This window comes from Aotus nancymaae, unplaced genomic scaffold, assembly GCF_030222135.1.
Source record: "Aotus nancymaae isolate 86718 unplaced genomic scaffold, 86718_ANA_hifiasm-v0.15.2.pri h1tg000059l, whole genome shotgun sequence".
NCBI lineage: Eukaryota > Metazoa > Chordata > Mammalia > Primates > Aotidae > Aotus > Aotus nancymaae.
This window is the reverse complement of record NW_026988473.1, coordinates 32,519,257-32,542,262: the sequence shown is the minus strand read 5'-3', so window position 1 is coordinate 32,542,262 and position 23,006 is coordinate 32,519,257. Positions and strand designations below refer to the sequence as shown.

Genomic DNA, 23,006 nt, shown 5'->3' with positions numbered 1-23,006 from the left:
GGACAACTTTGGTAAGAACAAATCTTGAGCTAACCCTTCATAGCTGTGGTGGACATGTGTGGTCATCTAGATAGGTCAGAGAAAAGAGCAGGAAAGTATGCTTTTACTGTCAAGTGCATGAAATTGTTGGTTTAACATATTTTAAGAGCTAAGGAATATGCAACAGGAGTTAAATATAGTTATTGAACATTTGCCACATTTATGAACTTCAAAAATGTTAAGAGAACATTTTTATTTTTTCCTTCTCACACGGGAGGCTTTGGAGATGTGTACAATTAGCACGGATTATCAACCCCAGTGGGTGGGGAGTCCCATGTGCACCTCCCACGATTTCTTACGAGTGTAACTCCTGCAGGCAGCATCAAGCAAACACAGCTCTGGCTGCTTTCCTTTTGACAACTAAGGTTTCATTCCAAATCAAACCTAGAGGCAATGCCTGGGCTTAATTGTAAGCATTTCGGAGTTGGAATGGTTAGATTCGCACTCAACCTTTCTGCAAATCTGTGTTTGGGAAACTGACACTTTCTAGTATGGCTTTTCCATATTATCTGTGTTTTTTCCTTCAATTTGTCCACACTTCTGAGACTCTGCTCACTCGGATTCTCCTGCCTGAGGTACTCTCCCAACTCTCCTCACCCAGTTGAATTTTAAAACCTAGTTCATTGTTCTAGTCTAGGCAATCTTCATCCCACACTACGTTCTTTTCTTTTCAATCAGATCATCCAGCTGAACTGTAAGACTGTAAGGTCTTTGAGGGCAGAGTCTGTGGGTAGTCTTTATACTACCTAGTTCCTAGACATCTGCATGGTAGAGGTCACAGTCTTACACACTAATAGTGATTAGGAGCATTTGCTTTGCGATTGGTCCGTGCTGGGTTTGAATCCCAGCTGTGTGATTCAACAGATGTCTAACCCTGAGAAATCACAATAGCAACAGCACAACTGTACTAACAGTGTTAATAATGAACATTTTTGAGTTCTTATGACATGCTAGGTCATTGTGCAAGTATTTTATGTATGTTCTCTTATTCAATCATTGTAACAACCTTATGAGGTTGACGCTGTATTGCTTGGTCAAAGTCTTAACTTATTTGTCTATAAAATGAAGAGAGTAATTGCAATTTCAGTAATAGCTATCTCTTCTATAAATAAGATGATATATGCAAAATTTGTCACAGTGTGTTACATGAGTGATTAAGCATGTGTGAGCCTGTATGCATACACAGACACACACAGACACACACATAGACACACATACACACACACACATATGTTGAAACTATGTACCTGGGAAGCCCAAATGCCTCCAACTCATCTTGAGACACCTGCTCCTATTCTTTCTTTCCCTATTTCAGTTATTCGCATTACCACCCATCCACTCACCCAAGTAAACCAGTAAACTAAGATGCATCCTAGGTACAACTTGTTCCTGTAGCACATACTGTGTGCCACACACTGTTCTAAGCACTTTATCATAAAAACCGTATGGGGTCTGCATCCTTATAATTCACACTCTACATTTTAATTAAACTTTAATACACAAGGCTGTGAGGTATGTACCTATTTTGGAGATGAGTAAACTGAGGCACAAAGTGAATAAGTAACTGGCAGATGGTCTCAGCTTGGCCACAGTGCTATCCTCAGCCCCATTTCTAATTGATCACCATGTCCTATTTATACTACTTTATAGACAGTTTTCTAACCTGTATCATTTTTTTTTTCAATTCCCATTGTCATTTCTTAGGACTTTGCTACAATCATCTAATTGGTTTCCCTGCCTCTGATTTTTCACCCCTTCTAAATCATCCTCCACCTGCTACAACATTGACCTTTCTAGGGGTACAGTTATTATTAATTCTTAGTGTATCATCTTTCGATGGTCCTAATTTCTCTTAGAATCTAAGTCCGAGTTTTGGGCCCTCCATCATGTGGCCTCTCATCTTTTGTCACCTACTTTCCCTATTTGTTACTTTATAAGCGAACTGAATTATTTGCAGTTACCAGAATTTCCACTGTAGGCAGTGTGGATAGAAAAACAATAATAATGAAGGAATCAGGTAGTATATTAGCTCTTTACAGATGTTATGAACTTATTCAATCTTTGGAACAACCCTATGAGGCCTATACTACTGTAATTACCATTTTACACACAAGGCACAAAGTGGCTTACAAACTGAGGCAAAGAGGATTAAGTAACTTGCCCAATTTTATACAACTTAGATTTAAATCCAAGTAGTCTTGGCTCCATAGTGTATGCTCTTTGCCAGCATGCTTGGAAAAGCAAGTAGGGTATGCTGATGAAGTGAGAATGTATTTAAAGAAAGACCAGCTCTCTACCCAGTCAGGTGCCTAAGGAGGGCATAGTTTGGTCTATATCCTTGCAGGTCCAGAAATCTGATCTCAATGCTATTCCTGCCCACACTCACAATGACCTGATTTATGAAGCCAGAATGCAAATTTACTAAGTTACAATGAGCTCTACAACTCTCAGTTGAACTAGATAGACCATAGAAACACATCATCCTTTTTTAAGTGCAGTATCAGAGGAGGAGAAATAAGTATATAATTCTCATATGCTTTATACTTCAAGCTCAGATAGCCAACTTCATCCACGTGAACTACTGGGATACATCTTTGAGGTGGACAGGGTACTTGCATTTGCTTGACAGCCTCCTCCCCTCACCATGCTGAGAGACAAGGCGTGGATGGACACTGGCCTGTTACTACTACTGCCTTACTCATCCTGTGGGAATATCCTATGAGTATTTCTTGATCTACATTCCTACTCTTCATCTGGTTACAGGTACAGGAGCCATTCTTTTCTTAAAGTTTGTTTTGAATATCTCAACTCCAAATCATAAGGTGTGGATTTTATTGGTTAATGACTTTAGGACAGTCACATTTTCTTTGCTTTCAACAATGTTGATCACTTTTATAAACTGGATTCCTCCAAGTTTCCTCACAACTCTTTGCCTTTGCATATACTAGTCAGACTACTTGACTAACTTTCTTTCTTTTTTTTTTTTTTTTTGAAAAATAGGAAGGAGGAAAAAGGAAGAGAAAGAGAGAGAGAGAATGGGGAGGAGGGAGAAGGAAAAGAAAGAGGGAGAGAGAATGGGAGTATTGCTTTCTTGCCCAGGCTAGAATGCAATTTAGTAATGGGTATTGAAAAGCTCTTTTATACTGATAATTATACTTAATGATGTAGTCAGGAAGGAATAAGGGAAGAAGATAACAAACAAACAGCCAACCAATATTTAATTTAAACCTATGAAATGCTATGCGATTACTGAGGAGTGATTTACTTCCAATTATATAGTCACCTTTGGAATAGGTGTGAGGTGGTAATGTATGTTTTGTGTATTTGAAGTGGAGAGTTCTATAAATGTTTATTAAGTTTACTTGTTCCGGGTCTGAGTTCAAGTTCTGAATATCCTTGTTAATTTTCTATCTCGTTGATCTATAGAATCGTTAGCTCTTCTTGTTACATTGATCCTTTTGCCATTATGTAATGTCATTCCTCGCCTCTTTTGATCTTTGTTGCTTTAAAGTCTACTTTATCAGAGGCGAGATTTGCATCTCCTGCTTTTTGTTTATTAGTTTATTTTTACTCTCTGTTTGATTGGTAAATCTTCCTCCTTCTCTCTGAGTCTTTGTGTATTGTTGCATGTAAGATGGGCCCGGATGCAGCATACCGATGGGTTTTGGCTTTTTATCCAATTAAAATATATATAGGTTTAATACCGGCGTTTGATGCTAGCTGGCTGTTTTGCCCATTAGTTGATGTAAATTTTTTATTGTGCTAAAGTTCTTTGCTTTTTGATATATTTTTGGAAAGGCTGATATTGGTTGTTCCTTTATATGTATAGTGCTTCTTTCAGAAGCTCTTGTAAAGCAGGCCTGGTGGTGGTGAACTCTCTAAGTACTTGTTTGTTCGCAAAAGATTTAATTTTTCCTTCACTCATAAAGTTTAGTTTGGCTGGATAGGAAATTCTGGGTTGAAAGTTCTTTTCTTTAAGGATGTTAAATATTGGTCCCCACTCTTTTCTGGCTTGTAGGGTTTCTGCTGAGAGATCTGCTGTAAGTCTGATAGGTTTCCCTTTATGGGTAACCTGACCTTTCTCTCTGGCTGCCCTTAGTATTTTCTCCTTCATTTCAACCCTAATAAATCTGGCGATTATGTGCCTTGGGGTTGGTCTTCTTGAAGAATATCTTTGTGGTGTTCTCTGTATTACCTGGAGTTGAATATTACCCTGCCTTGCCAGGTTGGGAAAATTTTCCTGAATGATATCCTGAAGAGTATTTTCCAACTTGGATTCATTCTCTTCATCACATTCAGGTACACCTATCAAACGTAAATTAGGTCTTTTCACATAGTCCCATATTTCCTGGAGACTTTGCTCATTCCTTTTCATCCTTTTTTCTGCATTCTTGTCTTCTCGTTTCATTTCACTGAGCTGGTCCTCGACTTCTGATATCCTTCCTTCTGCTTGATCAATTCGACTGTTTAAACTTGTGCATGCTTCACGAAGTTCTCGTGTTGTGTTTTTCAGCTCCATCAATTCACTTATATTCTTCTCTAAATTGTCCATTCTCGTTAACATTTCGTCAAACCTTTTTTCAAGGTTCTTAGTTTCTTTGCATTGGGTTAGAACAAGTTCTTTTAATTCACAGAAGTTTCTTATCACCCACGTTTTGAAACCTGCTTCTGTTATTGGAACACACGTGTAATCTATTAAGCCTTGTTCCGTTACTGATGAGGAATTGCAATCCCCTGTAGAGGGAGAGGCATTCTGATTTTGAGTATTCTCTACCTTTTCACGCTGGTTTCTTCCCTTCATTATATATTTGTCCGTCTGTCGTCTTTATAATTACCGGCTTTCTAACTGGGTCTCTGACGTCCAACTTGTTGATTCCCTGCGCCGAGATCTGAGCAATCCACTGAGCCGGCCAAAACAGTGGTGTTAAGATTGATGGTGCTTTTCTGTCCGGGAATCTCCGGACTCTGCACCAAGAACTGGCGTGCTAAGGCACCAGCAAAACCACCACGCCGGCCACAAGAGTCGCCCTGGCGACCCGTGGGGCTCCTCCACTGGGAATCTCCTGGTCCGTGAGCAACAAATATTCGTCTGAAAGTGTGGCGTCCTCTCGTTCTTTGCGCTTTCACTGGGAGGTACGTGCCCGAGCTGCTAATCATCAGCCATCTTGGATCTCTCCTCTGACTAACTTTTTTTTAACTCCAGGAAACAGTCTCCAATTTGGCCACACCAGGTTGGGTAACCCACTTGTGTGTGTACACTACCTTGCTATCTTCGATGACATTTCTCATAATGTGTCTACTTATTTGTACTTGCAATTTTGTATGTAATGCCTGCATTTTCTCTGTGTATCTGGCTCAGAGTCTTGCATGAGATTGCAGTGAAGATATCAGCTGGGGCTGCATTCTTCTAAAGGTTTCACTGGGTCTGAAAGATCTGCTTCCAGTGGATCTTACTCACATACACAGACAATTACTGCTGGTTGTTGGATGAAGGCCTAAGTTAATCCATCTTAGCTATGTGGCTGCATCCTTAGGGCTACCTGAGTGTCCTTATGAAGCAGCAGCTGGCTTCCCCTGGAATGATTGATTCAAGATAGCAAGATAGAAGTGATGCAAACCATTGTTTCTACAATATACTATTGGCTGTACAGCTCATTCCTACTCAGTCTGGGAGGGACTACACAAGGGTGTGACTACCAGGAGGCCATTTTGGAGGCTGGCCACCACAGCCCATACTTGCCTTTGTCTGTCTTGCTGATTACAAACACAGAGCCTGGTGCTTGTTGAACAGTAGAAGCTCTATAAATAGTGACTGGAGCCAAAAGATAAAGGAAGAAAGATAAAGAAGGAGGTGGGGGTGGGGGAAGGAGAGAGAGAGAAGGAAGGAGAGAAGAAAGGAAGAAGCAGAGGAGAAAAGAAAAAAATGATTTCTTCACCTGTGTCCCTGAAAGGATTATTGGCTGCTTAAGAATAGGGACTGGGATCCTCTTCAAAAATCACTTTAGCTGAATCAGTTTGTTCCTAGCTTAGCACACACTGGAATCTTAATGAACGTCAGTTGATTGAATGATTGAATGAGTGAGTGACTAGTACATGAATGAGTACTGAATTAAAGCCAGTTTGTCTTGTTTTCTGACTTTGAGCAAAAGCTCACTGAGGGCTAGAACTGGATAATTTCCTTCTTTACTCTTGTTATGCCTATGATGTTATTGAGCTCACGTTAAGCCCCTAAAAATACCCTCATTGAATGAATGCGTGAATGAATGAACAGGTCATAGAAATCACTATCTAATGACGCTTTATACATATTTTATGTAATTTGTATAGTGCAGGAATATGGTATATCAGCACAAAAGCCCAGTTTCCCTCCTTCTTCATCTCTGCCTAAACAGCAGAATGGTGGATGGTATGTTCATAGAATATATCCATTTTTTTTGGGAGGGGAGGGAAGGTTGTCACTGCTGTTTGCAAAGTAAATGTGGTGCCCTTAAAGTATCTACAAAAGGATTCTCAAATGTAAACTTCTAAGTTCACTAGCATTACAAATTGAGTTGCTTCTTTTAGTACAGGCCTTTAAAGTTTATTTTCTGTAAAGGAAATCATGGTTCTTCATTTTTGTGTAGCACTGAATAGTTTATAGAATACTTTCATATTCATTTTCTCATTTAATCCTTAGAGTAACATTATGGGATGGGTGATATTATCCCTGATTTTTAAGATTAAGAGGCTATTATTTTTGCTAGGTTGTGATTGTCCAAGATCACATTATTTTGGATGCAGCAGAGCTAGAATGAGAACAAAAATCACTCTTCCAATTCTCAAAATTTCTCCCTTAACAGAAAAACCACAGTATGTGTGTGTATGTGCATGTGTGTGTGTATGTTTGTATATCATTTCTTTCCATATCCTGAAAACTCTCAGAAGTTTCCATTTTATTTAAAAAATATCATCCAATGTCATCCATAGCCTTGTTGGAGAGAGACTGAAACAGCAAACAACAGTAGTCAATCTAGAAAGTATGCAGTTTCTATCAAAAAGGTCTGGGGACAAATGCAAGTATCTCAGCTGGAGGGCAGAGGCTGTCTTTGGACAGATACTGTTACAGGTAGGTGTGGGGTGAATTAAGATAGTCTGATAGGAGACACTCTACCTCAAGACATTGATTCAAATGTAGAACTCTTCCCCTGGTGTCTTGGGCGTGTTTGTTGGAAAGCAGAAAAAAGAAATGAACACACATAAGTTAAGAATAAGGAAGTGCGTTGCATAGTTATAGGAAAATTGCCCATAAATAAAATGCTGGAATTATAGCCAAGCCTCAAGACACCCAGAAAACCAACAGCCATCTCTCTTCTATCCTTGCTTTGTTTCTGGATGCATATGGGAACTCATCTTTTCTTCTCTTCAGAACTGTTTTTATCCCTTTTTCTTAAACTGATTGTTCTTATTCACTCACTTATAGCAAGTGGTTCATATCTTTTCCAGTTGGCAGTCTCTGATCTCCATGACCTTTCTGCTTGGGTTTCTTCAAAGTGTCATAACCGTTTGGTGTCCAGATACCAAAAGCGTAGAAGAGGAAATATGAGTAGTCAGTCTTGGGCAAGTGTTTGCCTCTGGTCCAAGTGTTGTACTGGCCCGAGCATAGAAAGTCAACACCAAGACAAAAGTATGTCAAATTGCAGGCTCTTTATTGCCGGTGGCCACGGAGGACTCGCGTCTCTCCAACCCGTGGCTCTGAAAGGAGGGTGTCAAGACCTTTTATACCCGTAAAACCACCTCGGGAGTGAGCGTGAGGGGCAGGGATGGGGGTGAGGGGCTTCAGACGTTCTGAGGGCTAGTGGATTCTGTAAATCACCTCCTGGGCAGAGATGAGGGTGAGGGGCTCTGGACACTCCGAGGGCCAGGGGAATTTTGACATTCTGATTGTTACTTAAGTGGTTCACAAAAGTCAAGATTAGCATTTGTTTACACATTGTCTGGGTAGGGTGGAAATTACAGTCCTTAATTACTTATTCACATTTGGGTTATAGAGAGCAGTTTCAACAGAAAGACAAGGTATGGTTGAGGTATGCAGGTTTACGGGGCATTTACCATGTCACACAAGTAACCATGATCAAGAAGAGAGGTGACATGAGATGAATATCAGGAGTCCATGGCTGTGGGCTGTATGTTTCTCTAAGAAGAAAATTAATACAACTTCTGGGTCATTGAAGACCTTATAAAACAAAAACTAAGAGGAGCAAAACCAGGATACATTTGATGAGCACTGGATGCAGGATTAAAGCATGGTCATTATGGGATGACTTAACAGTCAACTTCTAAGCTACTTATCCAGAGATCCTTAAGATGGCTTTAAGTAGGGGTACAATTGTCCGCAGTCCCCAGCCTTCAGTACAATGGAACTGAGAGAGGTGAGGAGTCTTAGCTGAGAAGACAAAAGTGCTATAGGTGTATAGAGTCAAGATCGTTAGTCTTTTTGAAGCTAGGAGAGCCGATTGTTTATCTGGGTTAAAGATTTTCTGAGACTAAAATTTTGGCTTTCTGGGTAGACCCAACAGGTATTTTTGCCTCAATAAAAATAGCAACATTAAAATCCCCAGGCAGCTTCTGGAGCTATACTTGTCATTGAGGAAGGCAGAAAACCAACATCTGATGAGCAACTGCTATGGGCCAGGTACTTTTCCTACGTTATTTAATTCTTCCATGGCAATCCTCTGAAGTAGTGATTAACATCACCCCTGTTTTACAGAGGAGGAAATGGGTTAAGTAATAAACAAACAATACTCTGCTTCTCAAGCTACCAGTCAGTCTAAGCCCTTTTTAGCTGCAGCTCTTCCTTCCCCATCTCTCTTCTTTTCTCTTTCTCTTCTTTCCTTTCCTTCCCCTCCTCTCCTTTTCCTCCTTTTCTTCATTTCCCTCCCTTTCTTTTTCATTCCATTTCATTGAATTTTTTTAAAGACTTTGAATCAGACTTTGTTTCTCAGTGCCTTTTTGGACTCCCTCTTTGCTACATTCTTCCAATTAATCAGATCTGGGAGTGTTTCATTCCCTGTCATCCCTTGCCCTGTTGATGGTGATGCTAGACCCTCAGGTCCTACCCATAGACCCAGAATTGCCTGTTCCTAGTTCCTGACTCTCCATATATAGCTGCCCATCCCAGGGCACTTGAGCGGCCTTTTTGGCCCAAGTGCCATTGTTCTGGATGCTGCCAATTGCTGAAACCATTACAGTCACTGTCAAGTTTGGAGCCTCTTGTACTTTTTGGCAGTCAACAGTTAGCATTTCTTTTTCAAACTTGAAATGCCCAAAGCACTCCTCATTATTAGCAAAAGGGTCTCAAGACTCACACTTTCACTCCAGTCAGATTTGGGTCCAAATGTGATTACAGTGAGAGCAATTGTGATGATAAATCTGGCCAGCTCCTCTGTAACTCAATCAGTTGGACACTAATAAAGGGAATTGGTAAGGGCTTCAGGGAAGAGTCAGGACAGCAATTAAGGGGCTGGCCTTTAAAGACAATATTGGAAATATTTAAGGCTTTACATTTGGGTCTGGTGGCAGGGAAGAAAAGGTTATGATCTCATAGAACATGCTGAAGAGTAATTTCTCCCATGCTGTGGGAGCCTCTGTGGGGTTGGGGTAGTAGGCCACAGTGGCGCTCTAAGATGCTGCCTGTGGGGTTTTCCTTGCTCTCTCCCCTAAAAAATTATAACATCATGACAGTGTTATTACTTTTGTTCCTTTCTTATCCCACACAAGTCTTGCTCTCATATCCTCTGCTCCACCAGCATCTCTGTAACATAATGAAAGGTAGATGTTTCAGTCCTCATTCTATGTAAACTCTCAACAACATTTGGCATTCTTATCCACTTCCTGTTTACCTTACTCTCCTGTTATTTTCCTCCTACTACCTTGCCTGTTCTTTTCTAGGGTCCTTTGGGTTATTCTCATCTGATATCTGACTTTCACCTGACCAACACTTATGTAGCATTTGTTATGTATTAGGCACCTGTCAAAGCACCCTATATACACTATCTCAGCAAATCCTCCTAACAGCCCATGAGAAGTCGTCCCAGCTTTACAGATAAGGAAATTGAGACCCAAGAAAGTTATATGACTCTTAGAGTTGGGGATTTGAACTTAGGAAATATAATTACAGCATCCCTGTTTTGACAACTAGACGAAACTGCTTCTGTTTATTGAAACTCCTCCTACTCTTATTCCTAAACCTTCTTATCTTCTCAGTCTGTGCTTCCTCTCTAGGCAGTTGTGGCAATTGCTGTGGCTTAAATTACCATCGAAAGGCTAATAACTCCCACAATTATGTTGATAATCCTAATCTCTCTTCTCACCTCTAGATATTTACATTCAACCATTACTAGACATTTCCACTGAATACCCAACAGAGACTTCAAATAAAACATGTCCATATTCTTAAGACTCATTGTACATCTCCTTCCCACCACTTGTCACAATTGCAATTAAATAATTACTTTTGTAATTATTTGCTTCTGTCTTCTGTGTTAGAATGGAAACATGATGAGAACAGATCTTGGTGGCCACAACTCCTATCACGGTGTCTGGCATACTTTAGCTGCTCAAAACTGCTTTTTGGAATGAATGAGTAACTTTTGAATGAGTGAATAGGAAATAAGTTTTTAAAAGAAAGAAAGTCCTATTACACCTATTACATTTTTCATTTCAATATACAACTCTGTAATGTCAATCAATCCCTGCATACATTTTAAGTAAGTCATATTCATACTGAATTAAAACTTAGTATTCCCTTCTTTTCACCTAACATTAAATCTTTAAATAGTTTCCATATGTATTCTATTATGTTAATATTGCATGTGTTAAATAACAGTTCTCTATATTGTTGGCAAAGATTTCCTCCCAACATTTAATTAATATAGACATATTTGTAATAAACATTTTTATGCACACAGCTATGTAGTTCTTGTGAAATATTTTCTTAAAATAAATCCCTAGAATTATTCCAAGTTTAAATGGCGTGAACATTGTTATGTGTGCTGACATATATTATAAAATTACTATAAAAGATGGTTGCATTGACACCACTCACAGCAATAGATGAGGGTTTGATCAGCATTGGCAACAGCATCTCAGTTTCTGAATGCAAACTTGGATGAATTGCAGAACAGCAGATGGAATGTTTCTTATGTACAAAAGAATCTCACTCCTGGCCCAATTATGTTATCTTTCTACCTATCATTTAAAAATATTTTTATTGTGGTAAAATATATATAACATTAAACTTACCATTTTAATAACTTTAAAGTGTAACATCGTGGTATTAATGATGTTGTGCAAGTAACATCACTGTCTATTCCAGAACTTAATTGTCATCTCAAATAGAACCTCCATACCCATCAAATAGTCACTCCCCATTTCCCCCTTCCCCTATCCCCAGGCCCTGGAAACCACTAACCTGCTTCATGTCTCTATGATTTGCCTATACTGACTATTTCACACACGTGGAATCAGGTGTTCAAACAAAAAAAAGTGTACATTTTCATAGCACCTCTATTCACAATGGGGAAAAGCTGGAAATGACCTAAATGTCCATAAACAGATAATTGAATAAACAAAATATGATATATCCATGCAATGGTATATTGCTCAGCTATAAAAAAGAATGAAATACTGATACACTCTACAATGTGGACGAACCTAGAAAACATTATTCTAAGTTTAAAAACACAGATATTCATCTCTTTTATACTTCGTCAAACCATTTTAACAGTGTACATCAACATAAACAGCTTAGGAAGATGAAATACAGTTGAAAGGAACAAAAGATTCAGCAAAAAAATACAACCTAAAACACTCATTTTCTGGGACTGACTTTATGCTAATTAAATGTAACAAGCATTTATTGAGTACCACTGGGAGTCACTATTCTATGTGCTAATACTGTAAACTGAATGAAAAACAGCCCTGATTTCAACAAAATGATGTCCTAGGAAAGATATAAACATGTCAATAAATAATTAACATGTTTAACATGCATAGTGTATTATACAGAACAATATATTCTGTGTTGTGAGACCCCGATGACGGAAAAACTAATTCTGTCTGGAAAAATCAAAGAAAGATACAGAAAGGGGCTATCATTTTTGTTTGTTCCTGAACTTTCAGTAGGGACTGTCAGGCAGGGAACTGAGGTTTAAGTGTGTTAGGGCAAGGAAAATGACTTTAACCTTCCCCTTCCTTTATACTGATTTAGATCTCTATGGGTCTCACAATTGTTGAAATCAGGGCTGTTTTTAATTCAGTTTATAGCATTAGCACATAGAATAGTGACTCCCAGTGGTACTCAATAAATGCTTGTTAAATTTAATTAGCATAAAGTCAGTCCCAGAAAAATGAATGTTTTAGGTTGTATTTCTTGCTGAATCTTTTGTTCCTTTCAACTGTATTTATGTTCCCATAAAGTAATATTACATCAGTGCAAAAGTGATTGCCATTTTGCCATTACTTTCTTTGGGAAAACCGCAATCACTTCTGCACCAGCCTAATATCACTTTATCACTACAGTTTTGAAATAAGCTGAGAATAATTTTTATTTTATTTTTACAAAAAAGACAACTCGAGCCTTGAGGATGCTCAATGACAATAATTTTTCAATATTAGTAATGTCAATATTAATTGGCATTAATAATAGGGATTCAATGCCACCATTTTTTAGTACATTTTTTTTGGTTTCTAAGAAGAAATAGGATATAGATTCAGTGATCTTCTTACATGAAAGGGAAAAGTTTCACTGCTTGTTAGAATTGTAATAATTTTAATTCAAAACACTTCTGACTGGTCCTTCAAATGCATGAAAAAGTGAGTCTACCATCTCTGACTCTGAATGCTCATAGTACAGAATGAGTACCCAAAACATGCAGTAGATGTGCCACTGTGCCTCCTTCCTGCTCCGTGACAGGTATGTCTAATTAATGATTATGGTCATTGCTGATGAGTGCAGACATGCCTCTTAATGCCTATTCATATAGGCAGCCATACCATGATTAATCAGCAGCAATTGATAGAATTCTATTGCTATGTCTGTCAGAGAGGAGAGTATATTGAGTCAGAAGTTGTGGGTTTGAGGCCTAATTCTTTATGCAGCAAGTTAAGTAACTTCTCTGAGCCTCAGTTGCTTCAGTAGGAACATGCTATCAATATTGACTTTAAGGGTTGTTGTAGGAGGATTGAATATGGTCACATGAATTAAAGCACACAGCTCAGTAATATAGTAGGTGCTCAGTAAATAAGTGTAGTAAAATAAGGATCCTTCTGATTTGCCTAGTTCTTTCTGCATCTTGCTTCAACACATCTCTTTCTGTCCAAAAGAGAAATGACAGCTGTTCCTATTATTGCCAGTGTGGCTGCCATTCTTGCTTTTATCCAAATGAAAAAATACTAGGAGCCATTTTCTGATTCTTCTATTTCACCCTTTGTCATTAAATTCTGCCAATTTATTTGAAGCAACTCTAATTCTTTTCCCTCCTTTGAGCTGACCGAACACTTCCCTGACACTGGCCTTGGTTCATAATTATATTCCTGCATTATTTCATCAGCTTCCTGTTTTTCCTTCCTCTATGCTGCAGTTTTTCAACCTCTGCACTATTAACATTTTGGGCTGGATGAGTCTTCATTGTGAAGGGCTGTTCAGCACATCTTAGGATGTTTAGCAACATCTATGACCTCTGGCTGCTAGATCCCAGGGGCATTTCCTCAGTTGTGACAACCACGAATGTCTCCAGACATCACCAAATAGTTTCTGGTGGGTGAAGGAGGAAATAAATTGCCCTCAGTTGAGAACCACTGCTCTAACATTATTGTTTTAAATCATTTTACCAAGCTGAGAGATTAATTGTCAATCGGTAGTATTCTTGCTATATTTCTTCACTTCAAGGACTGTTAATTGATTTCTATTTCCCAAAGACATATCTTTGCCTAGTTGTTAAGTTCATCAATAATCGGCCCTAGTTATTTTTCTTTAACTAGAACTTTTTAAAGTTTAACGTACCTATGAATCGTAAAGTCATCTTTTAAAAATGCAAATTCTGCCTTAGTAGGTCTGGGTGAGGCCTGAGACACTGCATTCGAAAAAGTTCCCAGGTGGACTTGATGCTGCTGAACTGTAGAGAACTTTGAGTCGCAAAGTGTTGAAGGACCTCAACCAAGTGCTTCAATACCTGCTGAGCGTTCATAAAGGACCAGGTCCTGCTTAAGAGGAGCTCATAGAACAGCAGAAGGGAGAGATAAATAAACAAGTAACTATAATACAAGTTGATACTTGTTATCATTGAAGTAGGACTACAAAGATGTGAAGATGCAAGTAAGGGAGAGATTCATTCTACCTGGGGCTGGTAAGTGAGGGGTAAAGAGGAAATACTTGCAATGATTAGAGAAAGCTTTGCTGTGGAAGTCCTCCTTCATTTGGGCCTGTAGAATAGGTAGGTCGTCTATCAGGTGGAGAGGAAAGGGAGGTACCTTTCCTGGAAGTGAGAACAGCATGATCAAAATCAGAGAGATATAAAAATGCAGGAACTGTATTCAGTGTGGCTAGCTCTCAGGTTGGGAGTGAAGAGGCTCAGTAAACTGCCTTCAGACTGGGAAGTGCCTTGTCTGTTATACTATGTATTTGATATTTATTATGTTAGCCAGAGGGTTTTTAAGTAGGAAAAAAACACGATCAGGTGCTTGTGTTTGAAAGACCATGCTGATGGCTATGTGGATGGTGGGTATAATGAGGAACATCTAGGAGTCAAGCCAAGCTGCTAGAGGTGAGCGTCTTAACTAGGATGAGAGCAGAGGAGGCTGTGGTGAGCTAGAGCTGACTCACACCAGCCCACGCGCGTCGATGGGGGGCGTCTCTTCCCAACGCCAAATGTAATCATGGTGGTAGCTTGAAATCAGCCACAGTGGGAATATACACCATGAAAAGTGGCAAATGCCAGAAATATTTCCCTGAGAGCCAATTGTTAAGCATTTATTAGCACAACACTGTGTGTCACTGAGGAAGCCAGGTGTTACAGCCACCTGGAGGTGTTTATTAGATGTGTCAGAATGAAAAACAAGAAAACATCACCAATAACATGCCCTTATTTGGGCAATTTAGTTGAGTCATTTATTCATACAATACATATTAATTGAGGACCCCCTGTATGCCTGGCATTGTTCCAAATACTTGTCCCTGTGGAGCTTACATTCTAGTAACATGGTGTCACTAACTGAGAAAAGCTGCGGGCAGTGGAAGATACTTATTTTAGTCTGGGATGTGGATGGTATCCAGATGGAGTTGGATATGGTTTGGCTGTGCCCCCACCCAAATCTCCTCTAGAATTGTAGTTCCCATAATCCCCACGTGTCATGGAAGGAACCTTGTAGGAGGTGATTAGATTATGGGGGCAATTCCCCCACGCTCTTCTCATTATAGTGAGTGAGTTCTCGCAAGATCTGATGCTTTTATAAGGGCTTTCCCTCCCCACCCCCTTCACTCAGCGCTTCTTCCTGCCACCAGGTGAAGGATGTCTTAACTTCCCCTTCTGCCGTGATTGTAAGTTTCCTGAGGCTTCCCGAGTCATGCTGAACTATGAATAAATTAAATCTCTTTCCTTTATAAATTACCTAGTCCCAGGCAGCATGAGAATGGACTAATACAGAGTCTTTCAGAATTCACAGAGAGTCTTTTAGTTATAAATGTACAGCCATATCCTGTGCTATACTTTCTAGAGCATTTCGGATACAATTCTAATTAAATATTTACAATAACTTAGTCGGGCAAACGGGAGAGGTAGCTGTTGCTCAGATGGGAAAAACTAAGGCTCAGCTATTTGAAGAGATTTGCTCAAAGTCACAGAGCAAGTTAGCGTCTGAGTCGGGATTTGAGTCCTGGGTTTCTGGCAACTAGCCTAGTCCTGTCTGCACAGTGCCCATTCTATTGTCTGCTCAATCACCATTATACAAATGATCACTATCAATTATATGATGGGACCATCATGGAGATGTTCCCCTGCAGGCTGATGCCATTTTCACCCACAAAGTGCTTCCCGGGCTGTGATCTCAGTTCCTGCTCACAGCCCTAGGTGCTACTCCATGGTGCTCATTTGGGCTTGTTGCTAGGTGCAGCTGAGCTGAGAGTCACAGGCTCCCTGCTCCCTGCAGTAAGCCATGGTTGCTCTGATTAGCTAATAGAGGTTTTGCCTGCTGTTGCTATCAGAGACAAATCTCTTCCAGTCCTGTTTCTGCTTCCCTTTCCCTGTACCTGCTCTTGATTCCTTTCCATCTCACTAATTTCTGTCCCAAAATTATACAGTGTTACCTCAGTGATTTACTAAATAATAATAATAAAGAAAAAACAGTAAAAACAGGTAGCAGTAGAATCTATATTTGTTGAATGATGAGTACAGTATCCATAAATACATTCTTAAAATAGAAAATGCTCCAGACTGGTTCAAAACTTGTACTACAATATTATAAATATTAAGTTTATAATGTTATAATATTAAAAGAGGAAGGCCTGATAAATGGACTTAGAAAATCGGGGCTCCAATTGCTCAAGAGTCAGGAGTTAATAAAACCAAATACTGCTCATGTTTGAGATGATTAAATGCTTTTCTGTAGGCATTTGGGTGAACACCCAGACGGAACAGGAACTATTTTCCAAATGGCATATCACACTAACTTTCCAAAGTGCAGCTACTTTCACATAACTAGCTTTCCCTTTTTCTTTTGTAAAAGCATTTTTGTGTGCACATGAGTATATGTCTGAATATATATTTATATATGAGACTATATATATAGACATGAGTGTATCTAAAGCAGCTACAGTAGTGTTGCTTGGCTGAGTAGGAGGTGATACAGGACTGTGCTATTAGTGAGCGGGAGGTAGGAGGTGGCTATGGCTGATGGGCAGGCGTGTGAGGTAATCGCAGGGTAATACTGTCTGCAGGTATTTTTAGATGACACCAGAATGAGAGGATGTTGGTTGGTGGTGATGGTCTTTCTTCTTCTAGAATGCAGTGATGAAACACACATAATAAGAACATAAGGCTTGCCAATTTGGAGCAGACCTTTTGTCCATCCAGCCTAAACTATTGATGACAGAGGCATAAACAGCTGTGTTGTGGGAGAGTAGGTTTTTAATCTTCCTTGGCATCCACCATAAATGTTAGGGACTATGCCCTCGAAATCCTGGGTTTCCCTTAATAAGTCACTGTAGATGTGTCATCTTTTAATCTATTTCAATCTTTTAAATAAACGTTGGCTTGGGCTATTTCTTGGGGAAAAAAGTGTTTCTTGGTTTGGCAAAGTTTGCTTTCCACTGCGTCAAGCAGAACGTCTTTAAATTATCTTCAACTTACTCTTTTTTTCCTCAAGCTTTAAGGGGGCACACAAGTTATTTAGCTCTAAAATTCAGTGCATTTTGTAGGATTTTAGCTTATCATCATGTTTTCCCTGTGAGAAATATACCAACTGTAATCAAATGAGATTATGAAGATGTGTTCTGGAAACTGTAAAATTTCTATAAAGTTTCTGTCATTTTTACAATTTTTACTGTTGTTTTACTCATGATCAAAACCTAGACGCCTTCCCCAACTCACATCCATTTTCCAGATCCTAGTTATTTTGTCAAATAACTACCTACTAATGTAACATTGTTTTAAAATTTAAATGCTACGTTCAATGGTGGAAGCTCTTTAGGATCTATATCCCTGAGAGGAACGATATAGTTAAAAATATTCATTGGGACAAACCAGCTTGAACTTTCTCACATTACATCTCCCATTCCTGTTGAATATAGGCAAGACCAAGTCTCTTTTATCTGGAAAGCCAATATCTGAGATACAGGTTTAAAAGCTCTTTCTTCTTTTTCTTTTTTTTTTTTTACTATGAGAGTATTCTAAAGTGTGCTAGGAAAATTTAAAACAATATTCATATTAGAACAGCACTTTAAAAAGCAAATTGCTCATAAATATTAGTTGAAGTACCCTTAAAGAAATTTGATGTATTAATATACTTTTACATTTCAGTATAGCTTGTTTTTATATACAATCCTCCTATAACTTTGACAGAGTTATAATTTATGTCTGTGTGTGTGTGTGTGTGTGTGTGTGTGTGTGTGTAATTTAGTTTCAAGACTTGTTGTAGGCCCTGAATATCTCTTGCTGGGTTTCCCATCTGAGTAATGGCATCTGCCTCCAAAGAGTCACTAGTGTAAAACCTACAAGTCTTCCACCTTCATATGCAATCGGTTTCCAGGTGCTGTACAGTCCATCCACTTTTCTCCATCTACCCTACCACATTTTGAGTCCAAACTGTAATCTTTTATAGGTTCCAGCAATAGTCTCCAACTAGTCTCTCTGCATTCACTGTTGCTTTCATCAATCCAGTCTGCAGCTAGAGTAATTTTTTTTTAAAAATGCAAATTGGATGACATTACTTTCTATTGGCGAGACCAGCTCCCAATACATCAACGTGGGTTTAAGATCTCTCAAAGTGATGAAGTGGTCGGTGAAAAAGAAAGAGAGACAAGGAAAAAGTTTTCCTTAAACCTGGGCCCAGGGGAGACACCACATAATGCTGCTCCGTGGTTGTCTGACATTCCTTTGAGAACCTCAGTTTTTTATTGTGCTCTTTCAATAGGGGAGGAGGAGCGAAGTTACGCAAAGTTTCGGTGATAATCATACAAAAAGAATACACATTTGCAGAAACTGGTGCACAAAAATCACAACGTGGTATTATAAAAGCAGAACAATGTAAAGATAACTTTCTGTGTGTCAGCATAGAAATCATACACCTTAGCAAGATTGTAGGTTAAACATAAACTTATGATTACCAGCAAGAACATATTGGGCTCACAGCTACAGGGGGAACAGGATCTGACACAGGACAACCAGCCTGACCACAAAATCTGCAAGAGGAGGGGGCCTCTATGCAGGCCTGGAGGAGCAATGGGAGAAGAAGGACTTTGACATCGTATCTCAGCCACAGAGACAGACGCCCCTTATGCATCCATTTAAAGGCTCTCCATAAGGGTTGTATTCCCTTTCCAGGGCCCTAATCAATATGCCTTTCCTGGGAAAGGAATCTAGGTAATAAGCCTCTCCATTACACATCCATTTATAGGCTCTCTGCAACGAGAAGCCCATTACGCACTGTCATCTCTCTCCGGCAGTCAAGTTATGTGGTTAGTCCCTTTCACAGAGTTCCTGTTTTTACCAGAACAGTTCAATAGAGCCAAAGTTACAAGTTGCAGCTCAGCAGAGCCAAAGTTACAAGCTACATCTCAGCAGAACCAAAGACAAGTTACCTCTCAACATTTCACATTATCCTTCATTTTCTCAAGTATAATCGATACAGTAAGTAACAAGCATCACAAAGCAAATAACTCCCAAATTCTAAGATAATTTACAGGTTAAAAATCAACAAGAGTTTCTTCTTATTTGAGGTAGCTTGGGTTTTGCCAATTCTTCCAGAAGCTTGGGGTTGCTCAGTCACCACAGAGGGGTTCAGAGTATTCCCAGCAACTTTTCTACTTCAAAGGTTTATTCCTGCTTTTAGGTTGGAACTCATTACTCTTACCACAGTCTGTAAGGCCGGCAGGAACCTGTCTATATTCTGTTCTCCACCTTCTCTCCCATCAGATACCAAATTACTACTCCAGCCCCATAGATCTTCTCTCTTTTTTCCGTCGTGCCATTAAAGATTTCTATCCCCTCTTTCTGGAACACTCAACTCCTCCTCTCGATGAGGCATACCCTGACATACATGGGCACGCACACACACGTCCCTGAAGTCTTTACCGAGTTAATGCCTACTCACTGTTTTAGGCCTCTTCTTAAAAGGAACTTAGGAAGCCTGTTTTGACCACTCAGTTCCCCAGACCACCTGCCTTATGTCTTCCGAGTCCTATCTCCTAATACCCACTTTCTGATTTTTGATTAAAAAACCCAGAGCAATTCTAAATATATAATTTCTCTGTGATTCATTTATGTCTCTCTTTCCTTCTAGACCATAGGCTCAGTGAGGGCAAATAGCTCCTCTGATTTACTGCTGTATCCCTAGCACTTAACATTGGTCCTCATCCATGATGGCCATCCATTCAATAGTTATTTATTGGATTGACATATGATTGTTCTGTAAATATTACAGTGATCTCTTCTAATGCAATCTCTTTCTAACCTATTGTTAAGGCACTGTTTGGTATCGAGATAATCAAGTGGTTTCTCTTTCAGGTAAATACCAAAGTCATATGCCTCAGGTTGCACACTACCATCAACCTGTGGGAAAAGAATGTTAATATCACTGGCTTGCACCTAGAAAACCTCAGTCATCCTAAATGACTTTATTTAAAGTTCCTCAGAAATACACAAGGACTATGGCATTCTATTGGGGAAAATTTTAATAAATCTTCTTAGGTCATTTGACTTTCTCATTCTACTATTTTTGTCAAAAAAAATTTAGTTTGTCTATAGAATGGCCTTTAATTCAGGAATTACAATATTATTTAACATGCATAAATCAATCCATTTATTTACTTATTATTTTGGTATTTATTCCCTGGACTGCTTAGCAGAATTTATTTCCTTCTTTTTTTTAGGGGTATATCTATATCTATCTATGTAAAATCTCTTTATATATATTTACATAAATTTATTAAAATTGTTATTTATATAAAACATTTTAAACTTACTGATTTTTTTTTTTCTAGAGATGAGAGCTCACTGTGTTGCTCAGGCAGGTCTTGAACACCTCGCCTTAATAAGTGATCCTTTCACCTCAGCCTCCTAGAGCACTGGGATTACAGGTGTGAGCCACTGTGCCCAGGGATAAGTCAATCCTAAGTCCCTGGCACTTATAATATTGGAATATATAGGCTTAATATGCCCAGCATGAAGATTCTCTCCTCAAAAGACTAAGTTCTTTGACACTTGTGAAATGGTTTTGTTATTTACATAAGGATAGGCCTTAAAGAGCAGTTTAACAGTAGCTGCTGTTTCTTCAAGAATCACATATTTTTTGCTGCCTTTTGGAACTCATCCTATCAACACTAGCGGCATACATGAGTGAATTAATAAAATAGTTTAGGCCAAAAGGGCAAATTAGAAGGCAATCAGTATATTGTTTTCTGTAGCCAAGTTATGGAATCCCTAATTGCCCTTCTACCTCTGAAAGTCTGTTGAATAAATACCCACAGTTTCCTGGGCAGAGTTAGATTAGTGACCCTGAGTGGAGACTTCCTCACCTGGCAGAACCTTCTTGTCCCCAACCAATGGAAGAGAGTTAGGAAATTATGTCTATCCCAAGAGGACTTTCCAGTAATTGTGCCGGGAAGGGATATTTTGATGGCAAAAAAAATTATAGAAGTATGAAACTCATGATGAAGTTTTTTAAGGAAAAAAGAATAGTTTCTAAATCTCCTTTAGGCATTTTGAGAAAATATTTTGGTATGTATTCTATGATGTCAAACTCTGGCTTCTTAATGATTAGTATAAATGGTCATGAAGAGGCCAATTTTCTTTCTTATAGTAGCCACCGAGGCTGACAGGATCCGGCCTGTATATTCATAAGAAAATCGTATATGCAGGTCACCCTTCCTTCCTCTTTCCATCTTCCTTCACGTTGTTGACTAAAGATTGCCGAAATAAAACTTTTATTGGTCCCCAAACCAAAGCTGCCTCTTCCATGAGAGAATTTTACTTTGGGTTGATATTTAACTAGAAGCAACAAAAAAATATTTAGTGGAAGGGACGTGAAATTTTATGTCAGGAAACGTGAGTTTCCTTACTATTCCTTACTGCATGCACAATCTTGGTCTGCTCCTTAGCAATTCTGAGCCTTTATTTTTTTTGTCCCTAAAAGAAAACCAATGCTAGGACCTGTCTTTCAGGGTTACAATAAAAATACAGCATGATCATGGATATAAAAAATGCTTGATAAACTGAAAAAAGCTCTACACTTGTTAGTTACCATTGTCATTAATTAGCAACATAGACTGTTTATGCTATTGGCAATTACTAGGGCATCGATCATAAATTTAGCATCAGCCAAATGCTCTCCAAAGACAGCTGACATTTAAATAAACATGTCCTTTATCTGTGGAACTGGAGACTTTATATTCTATCACTGTATTAAGTCAAGCAAATTATTTGAACTATATTATTTAGATTATTCTGTAGCAGTTTCCTAGGTGACTTTTAGTTTATGATACTCTATGATTTTGTAAAGATTTGATATTAAAATTATCCGCTTAAAGTAGCCTTTCTCTATTTTTTTGCAGAACGTGGGCTAAAGATAGCACTCATAATGCTGTTGTTAAACAGCATCATTTTTGCTAGGATAAATAAATTCTTTCTTGATTATAAATCTAAGGTAAGTTTTGACCGCACCTAGATTTAAGTTCTTTATGACAGGAAATAAGACTTCTATGACTTCATGTTTTTTTTTCCATTTTTATTAAATGTATTAGACTGTTTAGAACTAAATTTTGTGAAATTTAATGGAATATCTGCCCAATCTATTCACTTAAGTACATAGGAACATCTTTGCCTTGAAATTGCTCTTGGTGAATGGAATCCTGGTTTTTGTTAAGTTACATTGTATATTAGCCAGTACATTGCTTTCAGTCATTTTGGGTTCAATGGAGTGTAAATCTTAAATATAGAAATAAATACAGTCAGGGCAAAGATGCTATATAATTCAGATTTCCTATGTCTTAATGAGTAATCCCACAGTGTTGATTCAATTCTGTATCCTTTTAGGACTCAACCTGATAAAGAGAAAATTGCATTGTAGTTTACAATAGTAAGAATGAGTAGTTATGCAATAAAGCTTTACTACCCCCGCAACAAGAAAAATCCACATTTCAGAGAAATGTCATGGTTGAGACCTTTTACCTCTTTCAATTGTTCATCCTTATCCCTCCCACATTAAAAAATTACAAAAGT

At 38.7% G+C, this 23,006-nt stretch overlaps 1 long non-coding RNA gene across 1 annotated transcript in view; it reads left to right on the top strand.

The window, feature by feature from the left end:
* The window catches only part of LOC135270106 (uncharacterized), a 34,134-nt gene extending 11,709 nt beyond the window's left edge, over positions 1 to 22,425 (top strand). The window contains exon 4 of the long non-coding RNA XR_010338343.1: positions 22,340 to 22,425. This is a non-coding gene — a long non-coding RNA (uncharacterized LOC135270106). The remainder of the gene's footprint in view (positions 1 to 22,339) is intronic.
* The last annotated feature ends 581 nt before the right edge of the window (positions 22,426 to 23,006 follow it).